Source organism: Macaca nemestrina, chromosome 1 (assembly GCF_043159975.1).
Source record: "Macaca nemestrina isolate mMacNem1 chromosome 1, mMacNem.hap1, whole genome shotgun sequence".
Taxonomy (NCBI): Eukaryota; Metazoa; Chordata; class Mammalia; order Primates; family Cercopithecidae; genus Macaca; species Macaca nemestrina.
The window spans coordinates 20,591,359-20,610,427 of record NC_092125.1 but is presented as its reverse complement, the minus strand read 5'-3'; the positions used below and the strand labels follow the sequence as shown (position 1 = coordinate 20,610,427).

General features: G+C 50.3%; 5 non-coding genes across 5 annotated transcripts; all 5 read right to left on the bottom strand.

Annotated features, from left to right (window-relative positions):
- Nucleotides 1-1,341: 1,341 nt before the first annotated feature.
- Nucleotides 1,342-1,460, bottom strand: LOC139360447 (5S ribosomal RNA). The gene has a single exon (XR_011617853.1). It is a non-coding gene; the product is annotated as a 5S ribosomal RNA (ribosomal RNA).
- A 2,804-nt stretch (nucleotides 1,461-4,264) lies between these two features.
- Nucleotides 4,265-4,383, bottom strand: LOC139360442 (5S ribosomal RNA). Its single transcript, XR_011617842.1, has one exon. It is a non-coding gene; the product is annotated as a 5S ribosomal RNA (ribosomal RNA).
- A 4,423-nt stretch (nucleotides 4,384-8,806) lies between these two features.
- LOC139360432 (5S ribosomal RNA) lies at nucleotides 8,807-8,925 on the bottom strand. The gene has a single exon (XR_011617815.1). It is a non-coding gene; the product is annotated as a 5S ribosomal RNA (ribosomal RNA).
- Nucleotides 8,926-11,723: 2,798 nt separating this feature from the next.
- LOC139360425 (5S ribosomal RNA) lies at nucleotides 11,724-11,842 on the bottom strand. Its single transcript, XR_011617803.1, has one exon. It is a non-coding gene; the product is annotated as a 5S ribosomal RNA (ribosomal RNA).
- A 4,378-nt stretch (nucleotides 11,843-16,220) lies between these two features.
- Nucleotides 16,221-16,339, bottom strand: LOC139360422 (5S ribosomal RNA). Its single transcript, XR_011617798.1, has one exon. It is a non-coding gene; the product is annotated as a 5S ribosomal RNA (ribosomal RNA).
- Between the last annotated feature and the right edge of the window lie 2,730 nt (nucleotides 16,340-19,069).

The window sequence follows — 19,069 nt, the reverse complement described above, 5'->3', positions numbered from 1 at the left end:
AAGATTTTACAAGAGAAAACTGTAGAATAATATCCCATATGAAGATCGATGCCTAAAACTCCTCACCATATCCTAAGACTGTGAGGTGAAATTCATCACAGAAAAGGAAAGCCAAGCAGAAGCCTAAAACTATACCCCTAGTCTGACCGGGCGCTGGTGACTCACGCCTGTAATCCTAGCACTTTGGGTATCCTAGCACTTTGGGAAAGTGGGTGGATCGCCTGAAGTTGGGAGTTCCAGACCAAGACCAAGCTAACCAACATGGAGAAACCCCGTCTCTACTAAAAATACAAAATTAGCCAGGTGTGGTGGTGCATGCCTGTAATCCCAGCTACTCAGGAGGCTGAGGCAGGAGAATGGCGTGAACCCGGGAGGCGGAGCTTGCAGTGGGCCCAGATCTTGCCACTGCACTCCAGGTTGGGTGACAGAGTGAGACTCCGTCTGGAAGAAAAAGGAAAGAAAGAAAGAAACCAAGTAGGAAAGAAAGAAAGAAAGAAAGAAAGAAAGAAAGAAAGAAAGAAAGAAAGAAAGAAAGAAAGAAAGAAAGAAAGAAAGAAAGAAAGAAAGAAAGAAAGAAAGAAAGAAAAGAAAGAAAGAAAGAAAGAGAGAGAAAGAGAGAGAGAGAAAGAAAGAGAGAGAAAGAAAGAGAGAGAAAGAAAGAAGGGAAAGATAGTAAGGGAAGAAAAAGAAAAGAATGAAAGTAAGAAGGAAAGAAAGAAAGGAAGAAAGAGGCAAAGACCGAAGAAAGAATGAAAGAAAGAAAGAAAGAGAAAGGAAGAAAGTGAGAAAGAAAGAAAAGCAAGAGAAAAGGAAAGAACGAAATAAAGAAAGAGAAAGAGAAAGAAAGAGACAGAGAGATAGGAGAAAGAAAGAAAGAAGGAAAGAAAAGAAAAGAGAAAGAAAGAAAACAAAGATAGCAAAGGAAGAAAAAGAAAAGAAGGAAAGAAAGAGAGAAAGAGTGAGAAAGAGAGAGAGAGAGAAAGAAGGAAAGAAAGAAAGAAAACAAAGAGAAAGAAAGAAGGAAGGAAAGAAAGAAAGAAAGAGTGATAGAGAGATAGAGAGGAAGGAAGAAAGGAAGGAAGGAAGAAAGAAAGAGAAAGAGAGAGAGACAAAGAAAGAAAGGAAAGATAGCAAGGGGAGAAACAGAAAAGAATGAAAGTAAGAAGGAAAGCACAAGAGAGAGAAAGAGCGAGATAGAAAGAGGGAGAGAGAGAAAGAAAGAAGGAAAGAAAGAAAGAAAGGAAAGAAAGAGAGAAAGAAGGAAAGAAAGAAAGAAGAGTGAGTGAGAGAAGGGAAGAAAGGAAGGTAGAAAAGAAAGAAAGAGAAGAAAGCAAGCCAAAAAGCCTACAGCACCCGGTATTCCCAGGCGGTCTCCCATCCAAGTACTAACCAGGCCCGACCCTGCTTAGCTTCCGAGATCAGACGAGATCGGGCGCGTTCAGGGTGGTATGGCCGTAGACGCCGGCAGAGGCGCCTGGCTGCCCCAAGAGCCCGGCCCAGCCATGCCCGCCGGCTTCCAGCCCGCACCGCCAGCCCGGGGTCGTCGTGCTCGGATCGGGATCCCGGAGCCTCTTCGCCTGCTGCCTCTCCCGGCTGCCGAGCTCCCGAGCTTCCACCACGTCGGGCCCGCTCGGAACAGGGAGTGCTCCGAGGCGTCGGGGCCCAGGGCCCACGATCCTGGGACCCCGGCGGGTCCTCCGCCCTGTCGTGGAGGTATTCTTTTGGATCCCTGGCCGCTGGGGAGCTCCTGCGAGGCCCCCTCTTGGCCCACACCCCCAGAGGCGTCAGGGCTGGCCAAGGGCGAACAGCCGGCCCAGCCGCGCCTGGCCTTTTTCTCACAACGCCCCCACCACGGTGGCTTGTCCCGACCAAGACCCGGCCGGTGGGCAAGAGGGCGTGGGGGCTGGGGTGTTGGGGGATGGCCCTGCTTTGCCCCGGGCTGGCACTAGAGCCGGCAGCCTGATCCCCGGCGAGAGGGGCTGAGAGAAACCCAGAAACACCCCACCACCACCAGCAGCAAATCCACAGCCCCACACACAGACACACCCGGGCGCTCGCGCGCGGGAACCCACACACGCGCGCGCGCTCAGACACAGACACAGACACACACACACACACACACACACACACACACACACACATACGTGCACACACAAACGGCTTGAAGGAGAGCAAGGAAGAGATAGATGGAGAGATTGAAACCGAGGGAGGGAGAGAGACAGCGATCGAGAGAGACAGGGGAGGTGGAGAGGGAAAGAGACAGAGAGGCAGAGATAGAGAGAGGGACAGAGAGAGCGAGAAAGACAGACAGAGAGGGAGAGACAGAGGAAAGGCGACAGAAATAGCGCGAGGTGCAGGGGCAAACCCAGAAGAGAGAGGGGCAGGGAGCTAGAGAGCGAGAGCGATAGAGCCTTGGAGAGGGAGCGCCCTGCTCCCGTAGGCAGGGCCCTTTTGAGCAGGCCGGGATAGGGTGGAGGGGGCTTGGGCTGGGCCAGAACAGGGTGGCCAGGCCGTCCATGCGAGAGGAGCAACGGAGCGCTGAGACGGGTTTTGTCTTGGATTAATTGCTTGCTTTGGGGGTGGGTTTCGTAGGCTCCTTCCTGTGTTGGCACCTCCCTGTGCTCTTGGTGCGGTGCGGTGGGCCCCTTGATTTGCAGAGTGCGCCCGCCCTTTTGGCGGGAGCCGTGGCACCGGGCGTGCCCACGGGGCCCGAGGCCTGGGTCTCTGGCGTGTCCTCGGGACTGGAGTTTACGCGAAGTTGGTGGCAATGGGAATCCGGGTGCACAGGGACTGTTTTCCTGGTTGCTGGCGAAGCAATGTCCTTCCCCCGGATAAAGCAGCCCCTGCGTTCTGGAGCGGAGGTCTCGGCTGGCGTCTGTGGCACCCGCTGGCCCTGCCCGCCCCTTCCCCCGGTTTGGAAGGTTGCGGCGGCGCCCGCCCGGTGAATGGATTGAATCGCCTGTGCGTTCCGGGAGCGGGAAGGCGCCGGGAACGGCAGGGAACCCGCGCCTGCGCCTTTGGGGTCCGGCCTCCTGCCCTCCAGGGCTGGAGCCGGGCTCCTGGCCGGGCGGCGGCGAGGCGCAAGCGGTGGGATGCTGCTGCCCGGTGGTGCTTTGGTGGCGGACCCCCAGGAGGAGGTCCCCGGCTGCGGCGGGGGTGTAGGCGGGCGACAAGGGGGGAGCAGAGTCCGGGGAGGTTGGGAAGCATGGCGATAGTAGGGGCAAGGGAGGGAGAGGGGAAGCCACAAAAGCCTACAGCAGGCCGGGCGCGGTGGATCACGCCTGTAATGCCAGCACTTTGGGAGGCCGAGGCGGGTGGATCACGAGGTCAGGAGATCCAGACCAGCCTGGCTAACACGGTGAAACCCCGTCTCCACTAAAACTACAAAACATGAGCCGGGCGTGGTGGCGGGCGCCTGTAGTCCCAGCTGCTTGGGAGGCTGAGGCAGGAGAATGGCGTGAACCCGGGAGGCGGAGCTTGCAGTGAGCCGAGATCTTGCCACTGCACTCCAGGCTGGGTGACAGCGAGACTCCGTCTGGAAGAAAAAGGAAAGACAGAAAGAAAGAAGGAAAGAAAGAAAGAAGGAAGGAAAGAAAGAAAGAAGGAAGGAAAGAAAGAAAGAAGGAAGGAAAGAAAGAAAGAAGGAAGGAAAGAAAGAAAGAAAGGAGCAAAAAGAGAAGAAAGAAAGAAAGAAAGAAAGAAAGAAAGAAAGAGAAAGGAAGAAAAGAAAGTGAGAAAGAAAAGCAAGAAACAAGGAAAGAATGAAATAAAGAAAGAGAGAGAAAGAAAGGGACAGAGAGATAGGAGAAAGAAAGAAAGAAGGAAAGAAAGAAAGAAGAAAGAACGAGAAGAAAGAAAAGGAAGATAGCAAGGGAAGAAAAAGAAAAGAATGAAAGAAGGAAAGAAAGAAAGAGCAAGCAAGAGAGAGGGAGAGAGAAAGAAAGAAGGAAAGAAAGGAGGAAGGATAGAAAGAAAGATAGGTAGAAAGAAAGAAAGAAGGAAAGACAGCAGAACGAAAGAAAGAAAGAGAGAGAGACAAAGAAAGAAAGGAAAGATAGCAAGGGAAGAAACAGAAAAGAATGAAAGTAAGAAGGAAAGCAAAAGAGAGAGAAAGAGCGAGATAGAGGGAGAGAGAGAAAAAAGGAAAGAAAGAAAGAAAGAAAGGAAAGAAAGAGAGAAAGAAGGAAAGAAAGAAAGAAGAGTGAGTGAGAGAAGGGAAGAAAGGAAGGTAGAAAAGAAAGAAAGAGAAGAAAGCAAGCCAAAAAGCCTACAGCACCCGGTATTCCCAGGCGGTCTCCCATCCAAGTACTAACCAGGCCCGACCCTGCTTAGCTTCCGAGATCAGACGAGATCGGGCGCGTTCAGGGTGGTATGGCCGTAGACGCCGGCAGAGGCGCCTGGCTGCCCCAAGAGCCCGGCCCAGCCATGCCCGCCGGCTTCCAGCCCGCACCGCCAGCCCGGGGTCGTCGTGCTCGGATCGGGATCCCGGAGCCTCTTCGCCTGCTGCCTCTCCCGGCTGCCGAGCTCCCGAGCTTCCACCACGTCGGGCCCGCTCGGAACAGGGAGTGCTCCGAGGCGTCAGGGCCCACAGCCCACGATCCTGGGACCCCGTCGGGTCCTCCGCGCTGTCGCGCAGGTATTCTTTGGGATCCCTGCCGCTCAGGAATCCTGCGAGGCCCCCTCTTGCCCCCTCACCCAGAGTCGTCGAGGCTGGCGAAGGGCGAACAGCGTATTATCAAATGTCTTCTCTGACCACAACAAAATCGAGTTAAAAATCAATAATACAAGGAAAACTGATAAACTGACCTGTTTTCTTTTTGGAAAGTAAAGAACACACTGCTATGGTCTGAATGTCCCCCAAAATTTATATGCTGAAATTTATTTGCCAATATGATAGTATTAAGAGGTGGGCACTGGCCTGGGGTGGTGGCTAACGCTGTCATCCCAGCACTTTGGAAGGGAAAGGCAGTCAGATTGTTCGAGCCCAGGAGTTCAAGACCAGCCAGGGCAAAATGGCAAAACTTGTCTCTAGAATAAACACCAAATTCGGTGGGCGTGGTGGTGCAGGCCTGTAGTCCCAGCTACTCAGGAGGCTGAAGCAGGAGGACTGGTTGAGCCTGGGAGGTCAAGGCTGCAGTGAGCCATGATCAGGCTACAGGCTACTGCGCTGCCGTAGGGGCAATACAATGAGACCCTGTCTCAAAAAAAAAAAAAAGGGTAAAAAGGTGGATTCTTTAGGAGGCGATTATCTCATGAGGGTAGAAGTCCTTATGGATGAAATTAGAGCCCTTAGAAAAGGACTTGAGTGGGTTCATTCCCTCCGTCTCCTCCGTGTGGGGACACAATGTTCTTCCCCTCTGAAAGATGAAGCAACGTTGTGTCATCTTGGAAGGAGAGACTGGGCCCTCCTTAGACACTGAATGGGCTGATGACTTGACCTTGGACACCCCAGCCTTGAGAACTGAGAGAAATAAATGTCTCTTTTTAATAAATTATCCAGTCTCAGGTATTTGAAGAGATTCAGATATTTTCTTAAACAACCAATGGGTTAAAGAAGAAACCACAAGAGAAATCAGAAAATACAGTTGGGTGTCAGTATCCACAGGGGATTGGTTCCAGGACCCCATAAGTAGGCCAAAATCCACACAGAGTCAAGTCTTGCAGTTGGCCCTGTAAAACCTGGGCATTAAAAAAGTTAGGCCGCTGTATCCTCAGGGTTTGCGCTCTGTGAAGACTGTATTTTCAATCTGCCTTTGGTTACAGATGCAGAATTAATGAAATCAGGGGACCTACTGTACTTATTGAAAACAATTCCTGTATAAGTGCACCCTTGCAGTTCAAACCCATGTTGTTCAAGGCTCAGCTGTACTCAGAAATGAATGAAAATGAAAACACAGCATAGCCAAACTTTGGGATGCAGTGAAAGCAGTGCTAACAGGGAAATTTATAGTGTGAAATGCTTACATGAAAAAAACCTAAAGAAAGCCAGGCGTCGCGGTTAATGCCTGTAATCCCAGCACTTTGGGAGGCTGAGGTGAGCCAATCACCTGAGGTCAGGAGTTCGAGACTAGCCTGAACAACAGGGAGAAACCCTGTCTCTGCTGAAAATACAAAATTAGCCGGTTGTGGTGGCAGGCGCCTGTAATCCCAGCGACTTGGGAGGCTGAAGCAAGAGAATTGCTTAAACCTGGGAGGCAGAGGTTGCAGTGAGCCGAGATCGCACCATTGCACTCCAGCCTGGCCAACAAGAGCGAGACTCCCTCTCAAAAGGAAACAAAACAAAAAACACCCAAAGGACCTCAAATTAGCACTCTAAATTTACACTTTAGGCACTAGAAAAGAACAAATTAAACCCTAGGAAGGAAAGAAAGAAAGATTAATTCAGAAATAAATAAAACAGAAAATACAAAAATGGAGAAAATCAACAAAACTGAAAGTTGGTTTTTTAAAAGATAAAATTGACAAACTTTATGGAGTGACTAAGAAAAAAAGAGAGAATACTCAAATTACTAAAATCAGAAATGGAAGTGGGGACATTACTATTGGATCCAGTCAAAATGAAAACGATTGGCAGGGTGAAGTGGCTCACACCTATAATCCCAGCACTTTGGGAGGCCGAGGCATGCAGATCACTTGAGGTTAGGAGTTCAAGACTAACCTGGCCAACATGGTGAAACCATCTCTACTAAAAATACAAAAAAAAAAAGAGCCGGGTGTGGTGGTAGGCCCCTGTAATCCCAGCTACTCGGGAGGTTCAGGCAGGTGAATCACTTTAGCTCAGGAGTTCAAGACCAGCCTGGGAGACATGGTCAAACCCGGTCTCTACAAAAAAAAAAAAAAAAAAAAAAAAAAAAAAAAAAAAAAAGATAAAAAGGAAAGAAAAAAAATAAATTAAAGAAAGAAAGAAAGAAAGAAAGAAAGAAAGAAAGAAGAAAATTCAGCCCATCTTGATGGCAAAAGCCTGTTGTCCCAGCTACTGAGGAGGCTGAGGTAGGAGGATCGCTTGAACCTGGGAGGTGGAGGTTGTAATGAGCCTAGATCACACCACTGCACTCTAGCCTGGGTGACAGATGAGATCCTGTCTCAAAGAAATAAATGAATAGGATTGTAAGAGAGTGCTAAGAACAATTGTACACCAACATATTGGATAACTTGGATGAAATGGACAAATTCCTAGGAACATGAACCCTACCAAGACTAAATCACAAAGAAAGTGAAAATCTGAATAGACGAGTAACTAGTAAGGAGACTGAATCAGTAACCCAATATCTCCTGCCAAAAAAAAAAAAAAAAAAAAAAAAAAAAAAAGCCTTGGACTTGACTTCTCTATCAAATATTTAGAGAACGAATAGTAATCCTTGTTAATCCTGCCAAAACCTTGAAGAGGAGGGAGTATTCCCTAACTCATTCTATGAGGCTACAATTGCCCTGATACCAAAGCAAGACAAAGATTTTACAAGAGAAAACTGTAGAATAATATCCCATATGAAGATCGATGCCTAAAACTCCTCACCATATCCTAAGACTGTGAGGTGAAATTCATCACAGAAAAGGAAAGCCAAGCAGAAGCCTAAAACTATACCCCTAGTCTGACCGGGCGCTGGTGACTCACGCCTGTAATCCTAGCACTTTGGGTATCCTAGCACTTTGGGAAAGTGGGTGGATCGCCTGAAGTTGGGAGTTCCAGACCAAGACCAAGCTAACCAACATGGAGAAACCCCGTCTCTACTAAAAATACAAAATTAGCCAGGTGTGGTGGTGCATGCCTGTAATCCCAGCTACTCAGGAGGCTGAGGCAGGAGAATGGCGTGAACCCGGGAGGCGGAGCTTGCAGTGGGCCCAGATCTTGCCACTGCACTCCAGGTTGGGTGACAGAGTGAGACTCCGTCTGGAAGAAAAAGGAAAGAAAGAAAGAAACCAAGTAGGAAAGAAAGAAAGAAAGAAAGAAAGAAAGAAAGAAAGAAAGAAAGAAAGAAAGAAAGAAAGAAAGAAAGAAAGAAAGAAAGAAAAGAAAGAAAGAAAGAAAGAAAGAAAGAAAGAAAGAGAGAGAGAGAGAAAGAGAGAGAGAAAGAGAGAGAGAAAGAAAGAGAGAGAAAGAAAGAGAGAGAAAGAAAGAGAGAGAAAGAAAGAAGGGAAAGATAGTAAGGGAAGAAAAAGAAAAGAATGAAAGTAAGAAGGAAAGAAAGAAAGGAAGAAAGAGGCAAAGACCGAAGAAAGAATGAAAGAAAGAAAGAAAGAGAAAGGAAGAAAGTGAGAAAGAAAGAAAAGCAAGAGAAAAGGAAAGAACGAAATAAAGAAAGAGAAAGAGAAAGAGACAGAGAGATAGGAGAAAGAAAGAAAGAAGGAAAGAAAAGAAAAGAGAAAGAAAGAAAACAAAGATAGCAAAGGAAGAAAAAGAAAAGAAGGAAAGAAAGAGAGAAAGAGTGAGAAAGAGAGAGAGAGAGAAAGAAGGAAAGAAAGAAAGAAAACAAAGAGAAAGAAAGAAGGAAGGAAAGAAAGAAAGAAAGAGTGATAGAGAGATAGAGAGGAAGGAAGAAAGGAAGGAAGGAAGAAAGAAAGAGAAAGAGAGAGAGACAAAGAAAGAAAGGAAAGATAGCAAGGGGAGAAACAGAAAAGAATGAAAGTAAGAAGGAAAGCACAAGAGAGAGAAAGAGCGAGATAGAAAGAGGGAGAGAGAGAAAGAAAGAAGGAAAGAAAGAAAGAAAGGAAAGAAAGAGAGAAAGAAGGAAAGAAAGAAAGAAGAGTGAGTGAGAGAAGGGAAGAAAGGAAGGTAGAAAAGAAAGAAAGAGAAGAAAGCAAGCCAAAAAGCCTACAGCACCCGGTATTCCCAGGCGGTCTCCCATCCAAGTACTAACCAGGCCCGACCCTGCTTAGCTTCCGAGATCAGACGAGATCGGGCGCGTTCAGGGTGGTATGGCCGTAGACGCCGGCAGAGGCGCCTGGCTGCCCCAAGAGCCCGGCCCAGCCATGCCCGCCGGCTTCCAGCCCGCACCGCCAGCCCGGGGTCGTCGTGCTCGGATCGGGATCCCGGAGCCTCTTCGCCTGCTGCCTCTCCCGGCTGCCGAGCTCCCGAGCTTCCACCACGTCGGGCCCGCTCGGAACAGGGAGTGCTCCGAGGCGTCGGGGCCCAGGGCCCACGATCCTGGGACCCCGGCGGGTCCTCCGCCCTGTCGTGGAGGTATTCTTTTGGATCCCTGGCCGCTGGGGAGCTCCTGCGAGGCCCCCTCTTGGCCCACACCCCCAGAGGCGTCAGGGCTGGCCAAGGGCGAACAGCCGGCCCAGCCGCGCCTGGCCTTTTTCTCACAACGCCCCCACCACGGTGGCTTGTCCCGACCAAGACCCGGCCGGTGGGCAAGAGGGCGTGGGGGCTGGGGTGTTGGGGGATGGCCCTGCTTTGCCCCGGGCTGGCACTAGAGCCGGCAGCCTGATCCCCGGCGAGAGGGGCTGAGAGAAACCCAGAAACACCCCACCACCACCAGCAGCAAATCCACAGCCCCACACACAGACACACCCGGGCGCTCGCGCGCGGGAACCCACACACGCGCGCGCGCTCAGACACAGACACAGACACACACACACACACACACACACACACACACACACACACATACGTGCACACACAAACGGCTTGAAGGAGAGCAAGGAAGAGATAGATGGAGAGATTGAAACCGAGGGAGGGAGAGAGACAGCGATCGAGAGAGACAGGGGAGGTGGAGAGGGAAAGAGACAGAGAGGCAGAGATAGAGAGAGGGACAGAGAGAGCGAGAAAGACAGACAGAGAGGGAGAGACAGAGGAAAGGCGACAGAAATAGCGCGAGGTGCAGGGGCAAACCCAGAAGAGAGAGGGGCAGGGAGCTAGAGAGCGAGAGCGATAGAGCCTTGGAGAGGGAGCGCCCTGCTCCCGTAGGCAGGGCCCTTTTGAGCAGGCCGGGATAGGGTGGAGGGGGCTTGGGCTGGGCCAGAACAGGGTGGCCAGGCCGTCCATGCGAGAGGAGCAACGGAGCGCTGAGACGGGTTTTGTCTTGGATTAATTGCTTGCTTTGGGGGTGGGTTTCGTAGGCTCCTTCCTGTGTTGGCACCTCCCTGTGCTCTTGGTGCGGTGCGGTGGGCCCCTTGATTTGCAGAGTGCGCCCGCCCTTTTGGCGGGAGCCGTGGCACCGGGCGTGCCCACGGGGCCCGAGGCCTGGGTCTCTGGCGTGTCCTCGGGACTGGAGTTTACGCGAAGTTGGTGGCAATGGGAATCCGGGTGCACAGGGACTGTTTTCCTGGTTGCTGGCGAAGCAATGTCCTTCCCCCGGATAAAGCAGCCCCTGCGTTCTGGAGCGGAGGTCTCGGCTGGCGTCTGTGGCACCCGCTGGCCCTGCCCGCCCCTTCCCCCGGTTTGGAAGGTTGCGGCGGCGCCCGCCCGGTGAATGGATTGAATCGCCTGTGCGTTCCGGGAGCGGGAAGGCGCCGGGAACGGCAGGGAACCCGCGCCTGCGCCTTTGGGGTCCGGCCTCCTGCCCTCCAGGGCTGGAGCCGGGCTCCTGGCCGGGCGGCGGCGAGGCGCAAGCGGTGGGATGCTGCTGCCCGGTGGTGCTTTGGTGGCGGACCCCCAGGAGGAGGTCCCCGGCTGCGGCGGGGGTGTAGGCGGGCGACAAGGGGGGAGCAGAGTCCGGGGAGGTTGGGAAGCATGGCGATAGTAGGGGCAAGGGAGGGAGAGGGGAAGCCACAAAAGCCTACAGCAGGCCGGGCGCGGTGGATCACGCCTGTAATGCCAGCACTTTGGGAGGCCGAGGCGGGTGGATCACGAGGTCAGGAGATCCAGACCAGCCTGGCTAACACGGTGAAACCCCGTCTCCACTAAAACTACAAAACATGAGCCGGGCGTGGTGGCGGGCGCCTGTAGTCCCAGCTGCTTGGGAGGCTGAGGCAGGAGAATGGCGTGAACCCGGGAGGCGGAGCTTGCAGTGAGCCGAGATCTTGCCACTGCACTCCAGGCTGGGTGACAGCGAGACTCCGTCTGGAAGAAAAAGGAAAGACAGAAAGAAAGAAGGAAAGAAAGAAAGAAGGAAGGAAAGAAAGAAAGAAGGAAGGAAAGAAAGAAAGAAGGAAGGAAAGAAAGAAAGAAAGAAAGGAGCAAAAAGAGAAGAAAGAAAGAAAGAAAGAAAGAAAGAAAGAAAGAAAGAAAGAGAAAGGAAGAAAAGAAAGTGAGAAAGAAAAGCAAGAAACAAGGAAAGAATGAAATAAAGAAAGAGAGAGAAAGAAAGGGACAGAGAGATAGGAGAAAGAAAGAAAGAAGGAAAGAAAGAAAGAAGAAAGAACGAGAAGAAAGAAAAGGAAGATAGCAAGGGAAGAAAAAGAAAAGAATGAAAGAAGGAAAGAAAGAAAGAGCAAGCAAGAGAGAGGGAGAGAGAAAGAAAGAAGGAAAGAAAGGAGGAAGGATAGAAAGAAAGATAGGTAGAAAGAAAGAAAGAAGGAAAGACAGCAGAACGAAAGAAAGAAAGAGAGAGAGACAAAGAAAGAAAGGAAAGATAGCAAGGGAAGAAACAGAAAAGAATGAAAGTAAGAAGGAAAGCACAAGAGAGAGAAAGAGCGAGATAGAGGGAGAGAGAGAAAAAAGGAAAGAAAGAAAGAAAGAAAGGAAAGAAAGAGAGAAAGAAGGAAAGAAAGAAAGAAGAGTGAGTGAGAGAAGGGAAGAAAGGAAGGTAGAAAAGAAAGAAAGAGAAGAAAGCAAGCCAAAAAGCCTACAGCACCCGGTATTCCCAGGCGGTCTCCCATCCAAGTACTAACCAGGCCCGACCCTGCTTAGCTTCCGAGATCAGACGAGATCGGGCGCGTTCAGGGTGGTATGGCCGTAGACGCCGGCAGAGGCGCCTGGCTGCCCCAAGAGCCCGGCCCAGCCATGCCCGCCGGCTTCCAGCCCGCACCGCCAGCCCGGGGTCGTCGTGCTCGGATCGGGATCCCGGAGCCTCTTCGCCTGCTGCCTCTCCCGGCTGCCGAGCTCCCGAGCTTCCACCACGTCGGGCCCGCTCGGAACAGGGAGTGCTCCGAGGCGTCAGGGCCCACAGCCCACGATCCTGGGACCCCGTCGGGTCCTCCGCGCTGTCGCGCAGGTATTCTTTGGGATCCCTGCCGCTCAGGAATCCTGCGAGGCCCCCTCTTGCCCCCTCACCCAGAGTCGTCGAGGCTGGCGAAGGGCGAACAGCGTATTATCAAATGTCTTCTCTGACCACAACAAAATCGAGTTAAAAATCAATAATACAAGGAAAACTGATAAACTGACCTGTTTTCTTTTTGGAAAGTAAAGAACACACTGCTATGGTCTGAATGTCCCCCAAAATTTATATGCTGAAATTTATTTGCCAATATGATAGTATTAAGAGGTGGGCACTGGCCTGGGGTGGTGGCTAACGCTGTCATCCCAGCACTTTGGAAGGGAAAGGCAGTCAGATTGTTCGAGCCCAGGAGTTCAAGACCAGCCAGGGCAAAATGGCAAAACTTGTCTCTAGAATAAACACCAAATTCGGTGGGCGTGGTGGTGCAGGCCTGTAGTCCCAGCTACTCAGGAGGCTGAAGCAGGAGGACTGGTTGAGCCTGGGAGGTCAAGGCTGCAGTGAGCCATGATCAGGCTACAGGCTACTGCACTGCCGTAGGGGCAATACAATGAGACCCTGTCTCAAAAAAAAAAAAAAGGGTAAAAAGGTGGATTCTTTAGGAGGCGATTATCTCATGAGGGTAGAAGTCCTTATGGATGAAATTAGAGCCCTTAGAAAAGGACTTGAGTGGGTTCATTCCCTCCGTCTCCTCCGTGTGGGGACACAATGTTCTTCCCCTCTGAAAGATGAAGCAACGTTGTGTCATCTTGGAAGGAGAGACTGGGCCCTCCTTAGACACTGAATGGGCTGATGACTTGACCTTGGACACCCCAGCCTTGAGAACTGAGAGAAATAAATGTCTCTTTTTAATAAATTATCCAGTCTCAGGTATTTGAAGAGATTCAGATATTTTCTTAAACAACCAATGGGTTAAAGAAGAAACCACAAGAGAAATCAGAAAATACAGTTGGGTGTCAGTATCCACAGGGGATTGGTTCCAGGACCCCATAAGTAGGCCAAAATCCACACAGAGTCAAGTCTTGCAGTTGGCCCTGTAAAACCTGGGCATTAAAAAAGTTAGGCCGCTGTATCCTCAGGGTTTGCGCTCTGTGAAGACTGTATTTTCAATCTGCCTTTGGTTACAGATGCAGAATTAATGAAATCAGGGGACCTACTGTACTTATTGAAAACAATTCCTGTATAAGTGCACCCTTGCAGTTCAAACCCATGTTGTTCAAGGCTCAGCTGTACTCAGAAATGAATGAAAATGAAAACACAGCATAGCCAAACTTTGGGATGCAGTGAAAGCAGTGCTAACAGGGAAATTTATAGTGTGAAATGCTTACATGAAAAAAACCTAAAGAAAGCCAGGCGTCGCGGTTAATGCCTGTAATCCCAGCACTTTGGGAGGCTGAGGTGAGCCAATCACCTGAGGTCAGGAGTTCGAGACTAGCCTGAACAACAGGGAGAAACCCTGTCTCTGCTGAAAATACAAAATTAGCCGGTTGTGGTGGCAGGCGCCTGTAATCCCAGCGACTTGGGAGGCTGAAGCAAGAGAATTGCTTAAACCTGGGAGGCAGAGGTTGCAGTGAGCCGAGATCGCACCATTGCACTCCAGCCTGGCCAACAAGAGCGAGACTCCCTCTCAAAAGGAAACAAAACAAAAAACACCCAAAGGACCTCAAATTAGCACTCTAAATTTACACTTTAGGCACTAGAAAAGAACAAATTAAACCCTAGGAAGGAAAGAAAGAAAGATTAATTCAGAAATAAATAAAACAGAAAATACAAAAATGGAGAAAATCAACAAAACTGAAAGTTGGTTTTTTAAAAGATAAAATTGACAAACTTTATGGAGTGACTAAGAAAAAAAGAGAGAATACTCAAATTACTAAAATCAGAAATGGAAGTGGGGACATTACTATTGGATCCAGTCAAAATGAAAACGATTGGCAGGGTGAAGTGGCTCACACCTATAATCCCAGCACTTTGGGAGGCCGAGGCATGCAGATCACTTGAGGTTAGGAGTTCAAGACTAACCTGGCCAACATGGTGAAACCATCTCTACTAAAAATACAAAAAAAAAATAGCCGGGTGTGGTGGTAGGCCCCTGTAATCCCAGCTACTCGGGAGGTTCAGGCAGGTGAATCACTTTAGCTCAGGAGTTCAAGACCAGCCTGGGAGACATGGTCAAACCCGGTCTCTACAAAAAAAAAAAAAAAAAAGATAAAAAGGAAAGAAAAAAAATAAATTAAAGAAAGAAAGAAAGAAAGAAAGAAAGAAAGAAGAAAATTCAGCCCATCTTGATGGCAAAAGCCTGTTGTCCCAGCTACTGAGGAGGCTGAGGTAGGAGGATCGCTTGAACCTGGGAGGTGGAGGTTGTAATGAGCCTAGATCACACCACTGCACTCTAGCCTGGGTGACAGATGAGATCCTGTCTCAAAGAAATAAATGAATAGGATTGTAAGAGAGTGCTAAGAACAATTGTACACCAACATATTGGATAACTTGGATGAAATGGACAAATTCCTAGGAACATGAACCCTACCAAGACTAAATCACAAAGAAAGTGAAAATCTGAATAGACGAGTAACTAGTAAGGAGACTGAATCAGTAACCCAATATCTCCTGCCAAAAAAAAAAAAAAAAAAAAAAAAAAGCCTTGGACTTAACTTCTCTATCAAATATTTAGAGAACGAATAGTAATCCTTGTTAATCCTGCCAAAACCTTGAAGAGGAGGGAGTATTCCCTAACTCATTCTATGAGGCTACAATTGCCCTGATACCAAAGCAAGACAAAGATTTTACAAGAGAAAACTGTAGAATAATATCCCATATGAAGATCGATGCCTAAAACTCCTCACCATATCCTAAGACTGTGAGGTGAAATTCATCACAGAAAAGGAAAGCCAAGCAGAAGCCTAAAACTATACCCCTAGTCTGACCGGGCGCTGGTGACTCACGCCTGTAATCCTAGCACTTTGGGTATCCTAGCACTTTGGGAAAGTGGGTGGATCGCCTGAAGTTGGGAGTTCCAGACCAAGACCAAGCTAACCAACATGGAGAAACCCCGTCTCTACTAAAAATACAAAATTAGCCAGGTGTGGTGGTGCATGCCTGTAATCCCAGCTACTCAGGAGGCTGAGGCAGGAGAATGGCGTGAACCCGGGAGGCGGAGCTTGCAGTGGGCCCAGATCTTGCCACTGCACTCCAGGTTGGGTGACAGAGTGAGACTCCGTCTGGAAGAAAAAGGAAAGAAAGAAAGAAACCAAGTAGGAAAGAAAGAAAGAAAGAAAGAAAGAAAGAAAGAAAGAAAGAAAGAAAGAAAGAAAGAAAGAAAGAAAGAAAGAAAGAAAGAAAGAAAGAAAGAAAGAAAGAAAGAAAGAAAAGAAAGAAAGAAAGAAAGAGAGAGAAAGAGAGAGAGAGAAAGAAAGAGAGAGAAAGAAAGAGAGAGAAAGAAAGAAGGGAAAGATAGTAAGGGAAGAAAAAGAAAAGAATGAAAGTAAGAAGGAAAGAAAGAAAGGAAGAAAGAGGCAAAGACCGAAGAAAGAATGAAAGAAAGAAAGAAAGAGAAAGGAAGAAAGTGAGAAAGAAAGAAAAGCAAGAGAAAAGGAAAGAACGAAATAAAGAAAGAGAAAGAGAAAGAAAGAGACAGAGAGATAGGAGAAAGAAAGAAAGAAGGAAAGAAAAGAAAAGAGAAAGAAAGAAAACAAAGATAGCAAAGGAAGAAAAAGAAAAGAAGGAAAGAAAGAGAGAAAGAGTGAGAAAGAGAGAGAGAGAGAAAGAAGGAAAGAAAGAAAGAAAACAAAGAGAAAGAAAGAAGGAAGGAAAGAAAGAAAGAAAGAGTGATAGAGAGATAGAGAGGAAGGAAGAAAGGAAGGAAGGAAGAAAGAAAGAGAAAGAGAGAGAGACAAAGAAAGAAAGGAAAGATAGCAAGGGGAGAAACAGAAAAGAATGAAAGTAAGAAGGAAAGCACAAGAGAGAGAAAGAGCGAGATAGAAAGAGGGAGAGAGAGAAAGAAAGAAGGAAAGAAAGAAAGAAAGGAAAGAAAGAGAGAAAGAAGGAAAGAAAGAAAGAAGAGTGAGTGAGAGAAGGGAAGAAAGGAAGGTAGAAAAGAAAGAAAGAGAAGAAAGCAAGCCAAAAAGCCTACAGCACCCGGTATTCCCAGGCGGTCTCCCATCCAAGTACTAACCAGGCCCGACCCTGCTTAGCTTCCGAGATCAGACGAGATCGGGCGCGTTCAGGGTGGTATGGCCGTAGACGCCGGCAGAGGCGCCTGGCTGCCCCAAGAGCCCGGCCCAGCCATGCCCGCCGGCTTCCAGCCCGCACCGCCAGCCCGGGGTCGTCGTGCTCGGATCGGGATCCCGGAGCCTCTTCGCCTGCTGCCTCTCCCGGCTGCCGAGCTCCCGAGCTTCCACCACGTCGGGCCCGCTCGGAACAGGGAGTGCTCCGAGGCGTCGGGGCCCAGGGCCCACGATCCTGGGACCCCGGCGGGTCCTCCGCCCTGTCGTGGAGGTATTCTTTTGGATCCCTGGCCGCTGGGGAGCTCCTGCGAGGCCCCCTCTTGGCCCACACCCCCAGAGGCGTCAGGGCTGGCCAAGGGCGAACAGCCGGCCCAGCCGCGCCTGGCCTTTTTCTCACAACGCCCCCACCACGGTGGCTTGTCCCGACCAAGACCCGGCCGGTGGGCAAGAGGGCGTGGGGGCTGGGGTGTTGGGGGATGGCCCTGCTTTGCCCCGGGCTGGCACTAGAGCCGGCAGCCTGATCCCCGGCGAGAGGGGCTGAGAGAAACCCAGAAACACCCCACCACCACCAGCAGCAAATCCACAGCCCCACACACAGACACACCCGGGCGCTCGCGCGCGGGAACCCACACACGCGCGCGCGCTCAGACACAGACACAGACACACACACACACACACACACACACACACACACACATACGTGCACACACAAACGGCTTGAAGGAGAGCAAGGAAGAGATAGATGGAGAGATTGAAACCGAGGGAGGGAGAGAGACAGCGATCGAGAGAGACAGGGGAGGTGGAGAGGGAAAGAGACAGAGAGGCAGAGATAGAGAGAGGGACAGAGAGAGCGAGAAAGACAGACAGAGAGGGAGAGACAGAGGAAAGGCGACAGAAATAGCGCGAGGTGCAGGGGCAAACCCAGAAGAGAGAGGGGCAGGGAGCTAGAGAGCGAGAGCGATAGAGCCTTGGAGAGGGAGCGCCCTGCTCCCGTAGGCAGGGCCCTTTTGAGCAGGCCGGGATAGGGTGGAGGGGGCTTGGGCTGGGCCAGAACAGGGTGGCCAGGCCGTCCATGCGAGAGGAGCAACGGAGCGCTGAGACGGGTTTTGTCTTGGATTAATTGCTTGCTTTGGGGGTGGGTTTCGTAGGCTCCTTCCTGTGTTGGCACCTCCCTGTGCTCTTGGTGCGGTGCGGTGGGCCCCTTGATTTGCAGAGTGCGCCCGCCCTTTTGGCGGGAGCCGTGGCACCGGGCGTGCCCACGGGGCCCGAGGCCTGGGTCTCTGGCGTGTCCTCGGGACTGGAGTTTACGCGAAGTTGGTGGCAATGGGAATCCGGGTGCACAGGGACTGTTTTCCTGGTTGCTGGCGAAGCAATGTCCTTCCCCCGGATAAAGCAGCCCCTGCGTTCTGGAGCGGAGGTCTCGGCTGGCGTCTGTGGCACCCGCTGGCCCTGCCCGCCCCTTCCCCCGGTTTGGAAGGTTGCGGCGGCGCCCGCCCGGTGAATGGATTGAATCGCCTGTGCGTTCCGGGAGCGGGAAGGCGCCGGGAACGGCAGGGAACCCGCGCCTGCGCCTTTGGGGTCCGGCCTCCTGCCCTCCAGGGCTGGAGCCGGGCTCCTGGCCGGGCGGCGGCGAGGCGCAAGCGGTGGGATGCTGCTGCCCGGTGGTGCTTTGGTGGCGGACCCCCAGGAGGAGGTCCCCGGCTGCGGCGGGGGTGTAGGCGGGCGACAAGGGGGGAGCAGAGTCCGGGGAGGTTGGGAAGCATGGCGATAGTAGGGGCAAGGGAGGGAGAGGGGAAGCCACAAAAGCCTACAGCAGGCCGGGCGCGGTGGATCACGCCTGTAATGCCAGCACTTTGGGAGGCCGAGGCGGGTGGATCACGAGGTCAGGAGATCCAGACCAGCCTGGCTAACACGGTGAAACCCCGTCTCCACTAAAACTACAAAACATGAGCCGGGCGTGGTGGCGGGCGCCTGTAGTCCCAGCTGCTTGGGAGGCTGAGGCAGGAGAATGGCGTGAACCCGGGAGGCGGAGCTTGCAGTGAGCCGAGATCTTGCCACTGCACTCCAGGCTGGGTGACAGCGAGACTCCGTCTGGAAGAAAAAGGAAAGACAGAAAGAAAGAAGGAAAGAAAGAAAGAAGGAAGGAAAGAAAGAAAGAAGGAAGGAAAGAAAGAAAGAAGGAAGGAAAGAAAGAAAGAAAGAAAGGAGCAAAAAGAGAAGAAAGAAAGAAAGAAAGAAAGAAAGAAAGAAAGAGAAAGGAAGAAAAGAAAGTGAGAAAGAAAAGCAAGAAACAAGGAAAGAATGAAATAAAGAAAGAGAGAGAAAGAAAGGGACAGAGAGATAGGAGAAAGAAAGAAAGAAGGAAAGAAAGAAAGAAGAAAGAACGAGAAGAAAGAAAAGGAAGATAGCAAGGGAAGAAAAAGAAAAGAATGAAAGAAGGAAAGAAAGAAAGAGCAAGCAAGAGAGAGGGAGAGAGAAAGAAAGAAGGAAAGAAAGGAGGAAGGATAGAAAGAAAGATAGGTAGAAAGAAAGAAAGAAGGAAAGACAGCAGAACGAAAGAAAGAAAGAGAGAGAGACAAAGAAAGAAAGGAAAGATAGCAAGGGAAGAAACAGAAAAGAATGAAAGTAAGAAGGAAAGCAAAAGAGAGAGAAAGAGCGAGATAGAGGGAGAGAGAGAAAAAAGGAAAGAAAGAAAGAAAGAAAGGAAAGAAAGAGAGAAAGAAGGAAAGAAAGAAAGAAGAGTGAGTG